Consider the following 13,335-nt stretch of genomic DNA (forward strand, 5'->3'; position numbering starts at 1 on the left):
TAAAATTACCTAAGTTACGTTAGACGTAAGAGCGCAATGCGACTGTGACAAACAAAAGTTGCCGAATTGCTGTTAGTTTAAGTCACAAGGTATTTTAAGTCGCAGTAGGCTTTAAATTACAGTTTCAGGCAAGTTACGTATCTACACAAAAAAAGTCTTGAGAAATGTTAGGCTTTACCACTTTATAACCAGTAAGGGTTAGCCCTGTTATTTGACTCTCATAATATTTTGATGCATCTTTAACCTTTTGAAAAGTTCTTTCATTTCCTTCTACGAAAATCTATCCATATGCATCCATGCCCCGTTTAGCTACGCGCTGGGCTTGACAGCGTTTCGTAAGGTTCTAAGGTTCTTAAAGGCACCTGATTATTCCAAATGATATTTAGCCAGTAACCATTGGGCTTATTTGCAGATTTTCGGGAGTCCTTCAATAATGAAAAATTGAAGAACGAACACTATGTTGACTAAAGTAAAGTAAAGTAAAGTAAAGTAAAGTAAAGTAAAGTAAAGTAAAGTAAAGTAAAGTAAAGTAAAGTAAAGTAAAGTAAAGTAAAGTAAAGTAAAGTAAAGTAAAGTAAAGTAAAGTAAAGTAAAGTAAAGTAAAGTAAAGTAAAGTAAAGTAAAGTAAAGTAAAGTAAAGTAAAGTAAAGTAAAGTAAAGTAAAGTAAAGTAAAGTAAAGTAAAGTAAAGTAAAGTAAAGTAAAGTAAAGTAAAGTAAAGTAAAGTAAAGTAAAGTAAAGTAAAGTAAAGTAAAGTAAAGTAAAGTAAAGTAAAGTAAAGTAAAGTAAAGTAAAGTAAAGGGAAAATTACTTTTCTTCAAATCAAAGTAAAAAACGTGTAAAAAAATACAAAATTAAGAATCAATTGACTTTTGCTCGATATGACCCCCTTTTGCCCTGACTATGACCTTGAGACGGTTCTGAAACAATTCGTAAGCTGCCCGAATGTGACTTGCAGGTATTTTGGCCCACTCGCGGCCAATGGCGTTTTTCAGCGCCTCGAGACTGGTGTATTCTTTAGTTCGGATCTTGCTCTCCAAAATGGTCCAAAGTGAATAATCCATCGGGGTTGCGTGTAGTGAATTTGAGAGCTATTGTGTGGACGTTGTGAAGTTCGGAACATTGTTTTTTAGCCATTCTTGGGTCACTCGAGCTTACTCAGGCAGTGCTGAGTCCTGTTGAAACGTCCATTGTCTGCCACCGAAATGTTTGTCTGCCCACGGCTTCAAAGCAACCTTCAGAATACTTTCCCAATAATGTTTCGCATTTACCTTGACGCCAGGCTCGATGAAAACGATTGAGCGGTTACAGCGTCGCAAACAATTACCTGTGGCGGGTGCTGCCTCCTGGTGGCGAATCGATGACTCAAATTCTCTTATGAACGGCCGATCAAATATACCCTATCGTTTTGGGAGTTTACGAATTGCTCAATCTGAAAAATTTTCTTATCAGAAAACTCACTGTTCAGAAATTGACCGCTTGATGCCAAGCGAAGCAACTCCTTCGCTCTCTCAAGTCTGACTCGTGCTGCTGCTTTGGTGTGAGATCATGCGCCATTAGGATCTTGTAAGGCTTGACTTTGAAATTATTTTCCAGTATGCAGCTAAAGCTACGGTCAGATATTTTCAGTTCTTTCGCCATCTGATTGGCACTTCGATAGGGATTGCGTTAAAGTCGCTTCTTCATTTCTTGAACCATTTCACGTGACGTTGCAGTCTTTTGATGACCACCTCCATGACGTTTCGCTATGCTACCAGTATCATTGTAACGAATAGCGGTGCGATAAACACAAACATTATTCACTTTAAAGTGCTCGAGCTCACGAATAATAACTGGCTGTGATTTTCAAGCCAAATAAAGGGTGGTTAAGTTTTAAGGGCCGGTGTTGATATTGAATAAAATATAAGTTTTTTAGGAAATTATAGTCATTTTTCTTTATTATGATAATACTGATATATATCAATTACGTCTAGAACAAAATATTGGCCAAATGGCCGCCGCGACCTCGGCAGCACAGCTCCATCCGATGGTCCGAATTTTCGATGACGCTGTGGCATAATTGAGGTTATATGCCGTTAATGTGTCGAATTATCTCATCCTTTAGCTCCTGAATTGTTGCTGGCTTATCGACGTACACCTTTTCTTTCAAATAACCCCAAAGAAAGAAGTCCAACGGCGTCAAATCACATGATCTTGGCGGCCAAGTGACATCGCCGCGAAGTGAGATTATTCGGCCATAAAATTTTTCGCGCAAAAGAGCCATTGTTTCGTTAGCTGTGTGACAAGTGGCACCATCCTGTTGAAACCACATATCGTCCACATCCATATCTTCCAATTCGAGCCATAAAAAGTTCGTTATTGTCTCACGATAGCGACCACTATTCACAGTAACTGTGAGGCCTGACCGGCCTCATTTCGGAAAAAAATACGACCTAATGATGGCGCCGGCCCATAAACCGCACCAAACAGTCACTCTTTTTGGGTGCATTGGTTTTTCGGCAATCACTCTTGGATTATCATTCGCCCAAATGTGGCAATTCTGCTTATTGACGAATCCACTGAGGTTAAATTGTGCCTCATCTCTGAAGATGATTTGGATTTTGATTTGAACGCCCGTTTTCATAATAAGCCTGAATAACTTTAACACGTTGGTCGATGGACGTTGGTCCATGGTTCAAATTGAATTGGTCTGAAATTGAAAAATGTCAAATAGAATGCAAAAAAAACTTGACGTTTAGGTGTGGTTCAGATTCAACATCGGCCTTTGAAATTTAGCCACCCTTTACATACATTCCGATTTAACTAAAAGAACACCACTTCGTTTTCGATTTTGGGTTTCCTGCAGGGTAACATCGACATTGTATGCTTCACCTTGAAACCATTGTTCAAAGTTTGGTGTTGAAAACAAAAATCCGGTATAAAAGAAATTTGATTTCGAATTGAGTTGAATTGAATTGAGCAATTTTTCATGCAGTTCAATTTAACGAAATATTGATTAAGGATAAAAAGTTCGCAATTCAATGGTTACTTTTCAAGAACATTCGGCGGTATTATTTCATGTAATATAAACAATTTATTTTCAAATCAAACATGAACACATACATGTGCAGGTGTGTGATGGTTCTATTACAATGCGTGTGCTGTCGCAAATACTATTCGAGTGTTTACTTGCTAAATATGTTAATTTTCCAACAATGAACCACATATTGTTAGGGGTTAGAGTTTGAGGGTTAAAGTTGAAAAATTAAATTAAGACAAACTCAACAGTTGTTGGCAGCAAGCAAACCGCCCTCAAAGCAATAATAATCTCTTTGGCTATTTGCATTTCAACAATTGAAAAGTGGAGCGCCTAACCTTTATGAGTGCCAGCATACGAGTACACCTCATCCACTCAGCTCCGCCTAGTTTCAGCTATTTTTGCCATTTTATACTGACCTTTTATAAATTGAGAGCTCGTAGTGTCTGTGTATACCTTTTGTGCGCATTTGCATAAACAGACAGCAAAGCAGTGCTAGGCTGCGTGAGACCCTTTCAAAGCAAAGTGTGGATGGATAAAGTGGACTACAGTTCAGCAAGGATGTTATATTGATTGACGCACGCTTGTATTGCTTTGGAGGTGGTGATCAGGTCAGACCGGTACATATGGACGTGGCGCGGACTCGTGCTATTATGCAAATGCGTTAGCCAATAACTTTAGTGATGACGTAGAATTGTAGAGCCAGTTGCGTATTCGACGTATTAATGGCGGCTATGCTGGAGCTACTGAATTTTTAACGACACTGAAAGACCAAACTTGTTTAACTACACTGGCCTGCGGCTACTAAAATCAAATAGGAGGTGGGGCAATTAAATTATAACTCAGAATCAGGACATATTACATATAAATATAAAGGGTGGTTAAATTTTAAGGGCCGATGTTGAACGTAAACCACACCTAAGCGCCAAATTGTTTTCTGCACTTCATTTGACATTTTTCAATTTCAGACCAATTCAACTTAAGCCATGGAAAGATACAGAATCGAGCAACGTGTTAAAGTTATTCAGGCTTATTATGAAAACGGGCATTCAAATCAAAATCCAAATCATCTTCAGTGATGAGGCACATTTTCATATCAGTGAATTCGTCAATAAGCAGAATTGCCGCATTTTAGCGAATTATAATCCAAGAGTGATTGCCGAAAAACCAATGCACCCACAAATAGTGACTGTTTGGTGCGGTTTATGGGCCGGCGGCATCATTGGATCGTATTTTTTCCAAAATGAGGCCGGTCAGTTACTGTGAATAGTGTTCGCTATCGTGAGATAATAACGATATTTTTATGCCCGAATTGGAAGATATGGATGTGGACGATATGTGGTTTCAACAGGACGGTGCCACTTGTCACACAGCTAACGAAACAATGACTCTTTTGCGCGAAAAATTTGATGGCCGCATAATCTCTCGTCACGGCGATGTCAATTGGCCGCCAAGATCATGTGATTTGAGACCGTTGGACTTCTTTCTTTGGGGTTATTTGAAAGAAATGGTGTACGTCCATAAGCCAGCAACAATTCAAGAGCAAAAGGATGAGATAATTCGACACATTAACAGCATAGAACCTCAATTATGCCTCAGTGTCATCGAAAATTTGGACCATCGCGGCCATTTGGCCGATATTTTATTTCATGCGTAATTGAGCCATACCAATATTATCATAATAAAGAGATATGAGAATAATTTCGTAAAAAAGTTGAATTTTATTCAAAATCAATACCGGCCCTTGAAACTTAACCACCCTTTATATAATTGGCGAGTACACCCTTTTTGGATGTTTGGCCGAGTTCCTCCTCCTATTTGTGGTGTGCGTCTTGATGTTGTTACACAAATGGAGGGACCTACAGTTTCAAGCCGACTCCGAACGGCAGATACTTTTTATGAGGAGCTTTTCCATGGCAGAAATACACTCGGAGGTTTGCCATTGCCTGCCGACGGCGACCGCTATTAGAAAAAACGTTTTCTTCATTTTTGCCCTTTCACCGAGATTCGAAACTACGATCTCTCTGATTTTCGAATAGTAGTCCGCATTAACCTATTCGGCTACGGCGGCAGCGAAACATTGCACCACTTCTAAGGGGTGATCTGATTCGAGGTACTTTTTCCAATAGGGTTTTTTTGACAGATTACGCGTGACTACTGTCAAACTAAATACATAATTTTTTTCCGTATTCATTCACATTTTATCATGGAAAGACTTATGACCCAAATAACGTTTACAAATCGTACCATTGTATTATGGAAATCGATGCGCTGTGAAAAGTGTTCACCGCGCGCTCAGGCCAACTTTTGCTGTTCAGCGATGAAGGCTATTTTTGGCTTAATGGGTGCATCGAGAAAAGAGACAAGCAAAATTGTCATAGTTGGGCTGAAGAATAACCCGAAGCCATTCAAGAAAAGTCAATGCTTCAATTCAAAACAACGGCTTGATGCGGCGTATAGACTGGAGGAGTCATCGGCGCATATTTCTTCAAAGACGAAGCTGACGACAAAAGAAAAGTAAATGACGGATGCTATCGCGCCATGATAAATCACCTTTTGATGCCAGAAATTGAAGCCTGCCAGCTCCACGAGATTTGGATCCAACAAGATGGTGTTATTTGCTATATAGCCCGTGAAAGAATGGGCGTCGTCGTTTGGTGAAAAATTTATCACTCGTCTCAGACCAGTGGATTGGCCGTGTGGCCGAAGATCGTGTGATATCACCCCCTGGGACTTTGATTTGTGGGGTATGTAAAGTTGAAATACGAAGTGTGTTCAAAAAGTATAGCGAATTTTGAATTTTCGCAGGTTACGTAAATTCGAATTTCGATTTTTTTGTGGCGATATGTTGGTACTCTCTGGCTCTCTCTCATGCCGATGAGTTCGGTCATTTCGAATGTTCGGTTAATTGGGGACAGCTGCTTTGCTTGTACGTGTTTCGGCTCGTCTTCGATTTTTACCTATTCAAAACGGTGGATCAAAGAACCTGTATCAAATTTTGTGTGAAAAACGAAATTAAGTGTGTGGATGCATTCCGAATGTTGACTATGCCATACGGAGAAGCTACTTTGGACCGAAGCAACGTTTATCGGTGGTACAAAATGTTCTCAGAAGGCCGAGAAGATGTGAACGACGAAAAGTGTGCCGCGTGCCGGACGCCTGAGCCCTTCAACAACAGACGAAAAAAGCGATGAAGTGAAGAAATCGGTATTGGCCAATCACCGTGGCCGAATCACCGTTAGAGAAGTTGCTTAGGACCTAGACATATCGATTGGCTCGTGCCATTCGCTTTTTTTCAATGATTTCAATCTCGACCAAAAGCAGCATCGCATGCACATTGCTAATGAGATTTTGGACTCTGTCCGCGATGACCCAAATTTGCTTCAAAGAGCCATAACTGGTGACGATTCGTGGGTTGATGGTTATGACGTGGAAGCCAAAGCTCAATCATCTCAATGGAAGCTGCCGCACGAAGCAAGACCGAAAAGAGCGCGCCAAGTTCGGTCGAATGTAAAAGTTTTGCTTACCCTTTTCTCCGATTGCATCGGCGTTGTGCATCATGAGTTCTTGCCACGGGGTAAAACGGTCAATAAGGAATATTACCTGCAAGTTATGCGCAATTTGCGCGACGCAATCCGCCAGAAACACCCGGATTTGTGGAAGAACAAAAATTCGCTCGTGCATCATGATAACGCCCCTGCTCACACATCGTTGCTTCTGCGGGACTTTTTGGCCAAAAACAACACACTAATGATGCCACAGCCACCGCATTCCCTAGATCTGGCCCCCTGTGACTTTTTCTTGTTCCCGAAACTGAAGAGGTACATGAAAGGACGACGCTACGATTGACAAAATAAAGACGGCATCGAAGGAGGAGCTGGACAAGATAAAAAAATTATTTTTTGAAGTGCTTCGAAGATTGGAAAAAACGTTGGCACAAGTGCATAATATCTCATGGGGATTACTTTGAAGAGGACCTGTATTAATGAATAAATAAATCATTTTTGAAAAAATAAAAAAACCGCGATACTTTTTGAACACACCCTTTGTGGATAAACAAGCTGCGATTGAGGCATTGGGGGCTAACATTACTAAACTTACACAAGAGGTATCGACCGAACTCCTCCAGCGAGTCGCGAGTCATTCAAAATTGTTGTTTACGGATGGCCGGAGCTGTTGCGGCCAACATTTCAAAAGGATTATCCTTAAAAAATAAATGTCATAACTGGTTCCAAACAAAACTAATAAAGATTGCCCAATCAACTTGAATTTCCGTTGTTTTAGTTTTAATTTTAATTTAAAATCCGATATTTCGAAACTGATCACCCCGCAATGCATTGAGAATTTTTACGTGGAAGGCATTACGTTAGGTTAGGTTGGCCTGGTTGGCAATAAGCCATGCATAGACCTTTTGGTCCCTAACAATACAAGAAGGAGACCGACCTCTATGAATGCTGAAGGTAGAGATCATGTAGGATGTCAGCGCTTTTGGCGAATCTAAGCAGAGCTGGGAGATCCGCTTTTGAGACGTCCTCCAGACCCTCAAACAATGGGGCTCCCGGGCATTTTAAACGCGTTTTTAATAATGCCGGACAAACGCACAGAAGGGGTTCTAAAGTTTCCTCAACATCCTCTCTGCATTTCCTGCATTTGCCCGTGCTAGCCTTGTACGCTTGTTCAGCCAATAGATTATGGCCTGTTAGCATACCTACAGGGTTTGACTGAGAAATAACGAGCCTTCTCGCGCGGAGCGTCTGCCAAGCGATCAACCGAATCGGCTGGTGGGGGAAAATGATCGTTGGACCTTCCCCTTCCACTAGATACCGGTCCCAGTTCGCTACCAACAGCGGTGCAATCAACATCGCTCCGCGCGTGAAAGCTGTTATAAAAGTGTGTTAGGATTTTGCAGTGGCGAAAATGCCGCGATCGTTGAAGCATTGTTACTCGATCAAATTTTGCGTAAAGCTAAACAAAACGAGTACCGAAACGATTGGGCTACTCAAGGAGGTTTACGGGGACCAATCTCTGTCCAGTGCCCAGGTAAAACGGTGGCACAAGTCGTTCACGCGTCGCCCGTGTTCGGCCGGATTTCGTCAACAATTGGACCCTTCATCACGACATTGCGCCGGTGCACACCGCCTTCCTCTGCACCTCTGCATTGACCAAGATGGGGGTTCCCCACCCTCCCTACAGCTCAGACCTTTCCCCTCCGGTCTTCTTCTTGTTCCCGCGCCTGAAAAGAAAGCTGAAAGGGAGGGGTTTCGACTCCATCGAGGCGATCCAAAAAACTATGAGAACCGAATTGAACGCGATTCCGGCGATACAAAATTTTTTTTTTTTGTTTTTTTTTTTTTAAATGGAAATACTTCATTTGCAATCTATCTTAGAATACAGATATTCAGGAAAAGAGATTTTATTACCTAATGACAGCATAGTATTTACAGCATACAATATGAGCTTATTGCTTTTATTGCTGATTGACTGTCAACGTATATATTAATTGTTGAGTTCTTTCTTGTTCTAGTGTAGGCTAGCTACGCGGCTTTCCCCACAGCAAAAACTTCTGCTTGGAAAATACTGCTGTGGACTGGCAGCTTAATAGGCTGCCTTATCCCTAGTTTTGAGCAATAAATACCCACTCCCACTCCGTTTGAAGTTTTAGAGCCGTCTGTATAGATGTGAAAAGTTCTATGGCCAGGCTTCATGCCTTTGTGCCATCCCTCCTCTTCAATTGTAGTGCGAAACTTTCGCTCCCAATTAAAGTACGGAGTCATGTAGTCCGTGCCACCTGAGCTCAACTTTCTTATTGAGCTGTGACCGAAGGTTCTGCAGGTGAATACCCCAGCAGCCACTAGCCTCCTCGCGGATTTCGCTGCCAAGTTTTCCGCCATAAGGACAATAGGTAGCATGCTGAGAATCATTTCCAGCGCCGTTGGAGTGGTTTTCATCGCTCCTGTTGCTCCAGAGCAGCGAGTCGTTGAATCTTTTCCACTGGCATTAAGTATGTCAGTTTTTTTCTCGCATTCCACCATACTTAGGCCCCATATAGTAATATCGGTCTAAGTACTGCCGTGTAGCACCAATGCATCAGAGAGGGGGATAGACCCCATGTAACGCCAAGCATTCTTTTACATGCGCACACCGCATTACTGGCCTTTTTCACCCTCTCCTCAACGTTGTGCTGCCACAGCAGTTTGCTGTCCAGTATTACCCCGAGGTACCTCGCATAGTCTTTGGGAAGTAGTTCGTTGTTGCCTAGCTTCGGGAGGTTCCACGACGGGACATTGTACTGCCTGGTAAAAAGTACCATGCCCGTTTTTCCGGCGTTTATCTCCAGCCCTGCGCGAGATGTGGATTGGTGTATTGTTTTAAGTGTGTTATTCATCACATTACTGATGGTGTCCAGGTACTTTCCCGTAACTATTATAGCTATGTCATCTGCATATGCCACTAGTTTTGGTGCCCCTCCTTCAAGTCTCTTAAGCAGTTCATTTGCTACAAGCAACCATAATAGCGAAGATAGTACCCCACCTTGTGGAGTGCCTCTGCATGCATATTTGGTGACGCTCGTATCGTTCCGTTTCTCTCTTATCTTCGTGCTATCTAATAGCTGCCTTATCCATAGATAAATCGCGGGTTGCACATTAAGTGACTTTAGGCTATTTAAAATAGCCTCTTTCGTTACGTTGTTAAAGGCCCCTGATATATCTAGAAATACTCCAAGAGCGTACTCCTTATATTCTAACGCCTTTTCTTTGTTTAGTACAAGTGAGTGAGGTGCAGTTTCAGTAGATCTGCCTTTAGTGTAAGCGGACTGCGCCTTGGATAATATGTCCGGCGCAATTGTGTCTCTAATGTATGTGTCTAGAATCTTCTCTAACGCTTTCAGGAAAAATGAAGTCAGACTAATGGGTCTGTATTCCTTCGAGTAGAGAGGGTTGCTTTTTCCCGCTTTTGGAATAAACACAACTCTCGCTTCTCTCCACAATACAGGAACATAGCTGAACCTCAAGCATCCCCTGAATATCGTTCTTAACCATGGTACCACAAAATGGCTTACCTTTTGGAGCATGGCTGAGAAGATTCCATCCAGTCCTGGCGATTTATATGGGTCGAAACTTTGTATAGCCCATTCTATCTTGTTGGTCGTAATTACGTTCGTGGGGATGTCGTGCACAATATCTTCTCTAGGTTCGAGATCTGTAGTGTCCGCACATCCTGGAAAATGTGTGCTGACTAGGTCTTCTAGAGAGTCCTCACAGCTGTCAGCCCACTCCCCGTTGATTTTTCGTATTGTTCTTGGCATAGACGAATTCTTGGATAACAGTTTCCTAAGTCTAGCCACTTCGTTAGTGTCTGCCATACTGCTACAGGAGTCTTTCCAAAATTCTCCCTTGGCTTTGCGTACCTCTTTCTTGTATACTTTTGGTAGATCCTTGTACTCCTTCCAACAGAACTCATTGTCAGCAACTTTGGCTAACCTATAGAATTCATGTACCCTACGCCTTTGTGCTCCTAATTCCTTGTTCCACCAAGGAGGTTTCACCTTGCGTCTATTACGTGTTGGGTGGCGTGGGAGGCATTGCTGTTTACTATTTTTAACCACCTTAAAATTTACATGCGTATGACGCAAAATTGGTGACTTGTGAAATTAGTTTATTTGAATTTACTCTACTCGTCGTCAGATTATTCACCAGCAGGTCTGTGGCTGCTTTGTGCTGGCTTATCCAGCAGGAACTGCTTACCTACTCACTGGATCAATTCAGTTGCAGCAAAAATATGGTCAAAGCCAAGAAAAAGGTGCAAAAATAACAGTTTTCTCGAGGCGCAAAATTCATTGAATGCTCGAGTAGAAAGGGGAAAGAGAATAGTTCCGCATTCTCTATAGAGGCACCAGAAGTAGTGCCCTGCAGGGTGCATGGGAACGTACATATAACTGTATTATGTTTCATCAGTCCATGTCTATATTTTTATGTGTGTGAATGTTGTTTACTACACACATTCCTAACACACCTACAGGTTGCCCCTCCACCGAGAAACCATGACTCAATTTCATTTGTTTAGTTTTGAATGCAAATGCTGAGAAATGCTTTATGCTAATATTGACTGAAGTGTATTTTGTTGACTTGTAGAGAATTTCATAGCAACTTTGCCGTAGTTACACTTGAACCAATTTCGTTGTATGTGTGTCTGTATGTATATTTTGCATTAGAATAAATGGGAGAACGAAGAGTTGTGAAAGCAGCACCAGTCAGTGTGCCTGTATGGCACATTAGTTGAAGTATCTGTGTGTGTGTGTGTGTGCAGGTTTAGGTGTGTACACGGACTTAAAGTAAGTATATTTCCCTTGAAATTGATTTGTAGCACTTTACCAATATTACACCATGAATGGCATTTTCTTGAATTAAATGGAAATTGATAAAAATGTTTATTGCCTGCGAAAAGGCAGCCGGAGAAATTAAAATATCAACAGAGTATTTGTGACGAGTAATTCTCGAGCACGGAATTTCAAATAACTGCTGTGTTGTTTTCAATATATTCCATAGCACTTAAGAGCTTAACTTCTTGATGTCAATCAAAGTAAATGCATTGAAATGTCCAGTGGCGGCGAAAGGCGTTGAAATATGATTGATTGGCTGCTTAACACCAGCTTTAATAGCAAAGAGGGTAAAGGAAGGATGAACGCCAAAGAAAACCCAAAGCGTGAAAAAGAGAAATATCTTCACATTAATTTAAGACACAAGTATCACACATACATGCATGTTTGTATTAAGCACACATATACACATAAGTGTGTGTATACGCATGAAAAACAGAACTTCCAGATACCACAATACGATGAATAATTGCCTCCTGCGTGGTTGCTTGGCTAATGCGAATGTGGAGATTAATGAGTGCAAATCATATGCACCACCTCATAAATCGTTTGCCATCAACTCGGTGCTTAAATGCCAATAATTTGGATTAAGATTTTAACGTCTCAAGATCAGTCAGAGGCGAATTGGGGTTAAATGAGCAGAGTGAGGGAAAGTTAGGCAAAAGTTGAATAATGATTTTGCACTCGACTGACAGGAAGTGGGTAAAGCGCATAGAAAATATGAGTTTCTGGTTGAAGATACAATAAAAAGTTGATAAAAGAGAAAACTGATATACAGTGAAACCTTGCTTAGACGGGCACTCAGCGTCAGTCAACTTTTGTTCGCCCTATAGAGGTGTCCGTTCCAATATCGAATACATGTTTTGGGTAGAAAAGTTCGCCCGAGGGCAGTGTACGCTTGGAGAGGTGAAACTGTATTCAAGCTTGATAAAAGTGATTGAAAGTACAGGGTTGCCCATATTCGACGGACCCATGTAGTTTTTCGGCCCATTCCAATCGACAAGGCTTGTCCACAGGCAATAAGCTTTGCGTCAATTGAATCTTATACGGGAATAAATGCAAATCAATGCGGATAATTCGTTGTAAAGTGGTCCGAGCAATGCCCAACTGCTGAGAACGGCGATTTTGGGATGTCCGTGGCGACGTCTCAACACTGGCCCGTACAAAAGCAATATTCTCATCCGATCGCCTTGGCCGGTTTTGATTTGGCCTCTTTGGATTAGAAAGAGCATCACCAGTCGAAAACCTGTCGTACTTTTCACATTATTTAACTTTTTATACGCACGTTGAGTTTTCACAATTGACTTTTTTTGTTGAATGTAAATTTCAACAATTTGGGAGCGCTCGAGTGGCGTGTACTGTTCCATGGTAAAAATCTGCTTGGACTGACGCTTTCAACGCGGTATGTCATTAAGCGATTTGACGTCTCTGTCAAAAGATACAGGGTTGCCAGATGGGTCCGTCGAATACTGGCAACCCTGTACGCCTTCTAAGAGATGTGGAATTAAAAGTTGAAAGTAAGTACAGAACTGCATGAAAAGTTTGATCAGATACGTACTTCCTACACTCGAGTTTATTTCTCAAATTTTTTAAAAATCCGCATAACTTTATCTCTTCTGAGTTGGTCCAAATGATCGCCAAGTCCACATTATTGGCCAAACTAGTTATTATCTGTGTTTGTTAGCAAATGAGTCCCCATGAGCTGCTTCTATCGGGTCAAACACTTATTTTGGTCCTTTACTGTGAATAGCGGATAGGCGATTGGAACAGGCAATGGACCAGAAGTCATCAGAATTGGCGAATAAAAAGGGTGCTTTGTTCTATCACGACAACACTAGCAGTGCATATTTTTAGCGCTGAGCTAGAAACTGCGCAATCTTGAACGCGAGGTTCTTCTACAAGCAGCGTACAGTGCAAACTTAAAGAAAAATGATTATTATCTT

Source organism: Anastrepha obliqua, chromosome 2 (assembly GCF_027943255.1).
Source record: "Anastrepha obliqua isolate idAnaObli1 chromosome 2, idAnaObli1_1.0, whole genome shotgun sequence".
In the NCBI taxonomy this organism is placed as follows: domain Eukaryota; kingdom Metazoa; phylum Arthropoda; class Insecta; order Diptera; family Tephritidae; genus Anastrepha; species Anastrepha obliqua.